The sequence below is a fragment of the Mustela nivalis genome (assembly GCF_964662115.1).
Source record: "Mustela nivalis genome assembly, chromosome: 2".
Lineage (NCBI taxonomy): Eukaryota > Metazoa > Chordata > Mammalia > Carnivora > Mustelidae > Mustela > Mustela nivalis.
The window spans coordinates 13128622-13132109 of NC_139021.1; the positions used below are offsets into that span (position 1 = coordinate 13128622).

The 3488-nt window shown below is 50.3% G+C and overlaps 1 long non-coding RNA gene across 1 annotated transcript; it reads left to right on the plus strand.

Moving 5' to 3' along the window:
• The first annotated feature begins 249 nt into the window (after positions 1 to 249).
• On the plus strand, positions 250 to 3244 carry LOC309859197. The gene is made up of 3 exons (XR_014308609.1): positions 250 to 537; positions 837 to 979; positions 1355 to 3244. It is a non-coding gene; the product is annotated as an uncharacterized lncRNA (long non-coding RNA).
• Positions 3245 to 3488: the final 244 nt, after the last annotated feature.

A 3488-nucleotide genomic window follows, 5' to 3' on the forward strand; every position in this document is an offset into this window, starting at 1 on the left:
CCTTGGTGAACATTGACTCACTCCCTTGGATAAGTGGATGCAGAGTAACCCGTCGCTTTCATTGGCCACCTTGACCTGTGTTAATGAGTAATCAGAGGCAATGCTCCTGGAGGGTAGAGGCCATGTCTTCTGTGCCTTCCACAGCATGTGGGTCACGAGGAGTTGGGTTCAGGAAACTGTGTCCACAGATACCATCAGGCAGGGCCTTTCAAAGTGGGAGAAAGCTAGACCCCTCCTGAATAGAGCTGATGGTTCCCTGGGGGCCCTCCCACTGACCAGTGACTTTTCCCCTTTTCTCTTGCTTTGTTTCTTGTGTTGTGAAACATTCATCATGTGGTAATTAATTGTGGACATTGGTTTAATGCTTGTCCCACCAGAGCGTAGGGCCTCATTCCCACTGCCCGGCAGAAGTGGTGGCTCATGGAAGTTTCTACTGTATATTTGCTTGCTGATTAACTGACTTGAGGTGTGAGGCACAGACAGCCTCTGATGAGAACCCTGGGGAACCGAACTTCTTGGGAGAAGAATGGAGTGAAGGTAGGCCTGGGGAGGGGCTCACAGATCTGGGGGGAGGGACTCACAGATCTGGGGTGAGGGACAGAAGGTCCTTCCTTGAGTGGGATATCCACAGAGATGGTCTAGCTAAGGAGAAGGAATGAGATGTCACTTCCAGAAGTCTTCCTGCGTGCCTCGGGTAGGATGGTGACTCTGCGGTAGTCTGCCCCGTCTGCCATCTGCCCTATCCAGAGGTAAGTTTGGCCTGTTACACAGCTGAGTGAGAGATGGAGTAAGGAGTAGGATTTCCTGTCTGGACTGAATGAAGGCCCCGTTTCTAGGATCCCAGATGTCCCAATGGAAAATGCCTGTTGGCAGGTATCTAGAATTTGACCAAGCTAGCAGGAGAACCTCAAAGCTTGGAAACATCATCATCCCACCCTCTACAGGTGAAATGGAAGCTTCCAACAGATACCTGGGCCAGGTGAGATTTCACAGCTAGTAAGTGAGGATGTGGCCATCACCTGTCTGGATCTAGAGTGTGTGCACCCCCGGGCCCCACTGAGAAGACCCTGACTTCTTTATGCTGGGTCTCTCCCTGCCAAGGTCCTGGGATGCCTCATCCAGGGACAGCTGCCTCACGGGCATACATCTGGGGTGGTGCCTCATGTGGACCATGTGTACGTCAATCATCCTAACCCTAGCTGGTCCTCAATAAATATTTGTTAATTGCATAACAATGAGCAATGTTAATGGCACACTTACCAGGTGTTTCTAAGAGTAGCCCATGTGTGTGAGCCCTGTATCCCTCCCTACCATGCCATGTCGGTACAGTGATCATCTCTATTCTGTTTTACAGATGAAGAAATCGAGGTGCAAGGGGGTTAGCTACTTGCCAGAGATCATATGACGGGGAGCAGAAGTCCTTGATAGGAGGGACCCCGATTCTGTGATCTTACAGCTCTGCCTTCTGGGGTTTGATATCTTTATTTTGTCATGCCCCTTTCTGCAGGAGTGAGGGGAATTCAGACTGGGGTGGGGGTCTCAGCAGATGGCCATGGAAATCTCAAAACAGTGCCATGGTTATATCCCAGGGGTGGAGGTGGAGGCCTGGATGCCTTTTTCGGGAACTGAAATACACCGGGCTACCTGGTCCTTGAAAGGATTCAGAAAGTATCAGCAGGTTGCTTGTTGCTGACTCAGGGAATTAGGCTGGCAGACCCTGGGGACTCGCAAAGCTTGCTTGTGTCTGCATGTCTCTATGGGAATAAGCCCAGGAAAATCTAGAAGGACACGCTTACTGTAAAACAGAAGACTCCAGGGTCATAGAAGAACCAAGTATGAAGATGTAGAGGACCCAAGACTCTCCCATGTCCCTTTCCTTTCCTTTCTGCAAGTGTCTGTCTGTCTGTCCCTCCCTGCACCCCAGACCGCCCAGAAGGTGGGACCCATTCCTTCATCTCAGCGTGCTTCTGCGCCACCCCCCGCCCCAAGCACCTGTGGTGGTGCTCGGCCCATAGAAGGTGTTGCCAACACATTAATCACATAAGAGATGTGAACATAATGTGGCTCATGTATACATTTCCTTGTGGTTTGTGGCCTGGATGTTGTGCTTCCTACTGGTGTGACCTTCACAATGTCTCCTGCCTCTCTGCGTCTACATTTCCTGCTGTGGATTTCATGAGATAATACAGAGTTCAGAACACTGCTTCGCACAGGATGAGTACCCTTCCAGCGTTAACTCTTCCCAATATCAGGAACACACAGCGCATAACACCACCATCTTCCCAACCCTTTCCTACATGTGATGGGAGTGCCGGAGTGAGGAGACCTGAATTTGAATCCCTACTCCCCTGTGTCTTGGGTAAGTGATGACACTGCTGTGAGCCTTGATTTCTATATCTGTTAAGTGGGGACAAAGTCTCTACCCTATGGGGTACTGGAGATTACAAGGGAAGCCCCCAGTGCAGAGTGGACACTTTAGCAGGTACCCGGAGGCTTGCTGAGGTCTGGAAGTTGCCCACGCAGTGACAAGAAAGCTGTGAACACCTGTGGCACAGTCCCAACGTCACATGGGAGAAACAGGCGACAAAGAGGCTTGTGGTTCATTTTAGAGCCACTGTGTTCCAGGAAAGCTCAACTTCCTTACCGTCTTGAGCGACCTAAAAAGAAATCATAGAAGAACCACATTGGGCTGTCCACCTCACCCTCCCATCCTTTCCCACCAGAATCTTCTTGGCCCTTTGAAAAGGGGCTTCTCGTCCTCTTCCAGGCTTTTGTGCCAACTGGACAATCTGATTCCCTAAGGGCAATTCTCTCTGAATTGTAGAGCATCACCTTCTTTTAGCCGCAGTGGAACTTCCAAGCTGCACCAGGCCACCATTGGTCAGTCTGCCATTTGAGGACAGGTCTCCATGGCCCTATGGGGAGGTCCTTGCAGACTTCCCCTGAGAGAAAGGGCAAAGCCCAGGGCGCTCCATTTTTATTATTTTTTTGGCTGCTATTTTTTTATTTTTAATTAAAAAATGTTTTTTATTCTTTTATTAACAGATAATGTATTATTAACCCCAGGGGTACAGGTCTGTGAATCGCCAGGTTTACACACAACACTCATTTTTATTTTTGAGAGGACAGCGCCTAATGCCATAAACCCCCAGTAAAGGGGAGAGAAAGCATCTTTTCCCCTTTTCCCCCCCCGTGCCTCCCCGGAACCCCCAAACTGCAAAGCCCAGCCCTCCCGCATGGCTAAGCCTTGGTGCTTTAGGAGGGTGACAGCTCCGTGCAGCCGAGCGGCCGGGCCTCCCTGGGCTTGAATAAAAAACCACAAGCCATAATACACATAAAATCCTAATGTGCCTTCAAAATTACCTCATCTTTTATTTAGAGGTTATTCCGCCCTTGTCCTCCTTTATCGCTCTTTCTACGACTGAAGTGGGTGAGCCGCACCAAATGAGGCCATCCCGGCTGCCGAGCGCAGGGAGCGTTTACGGCCC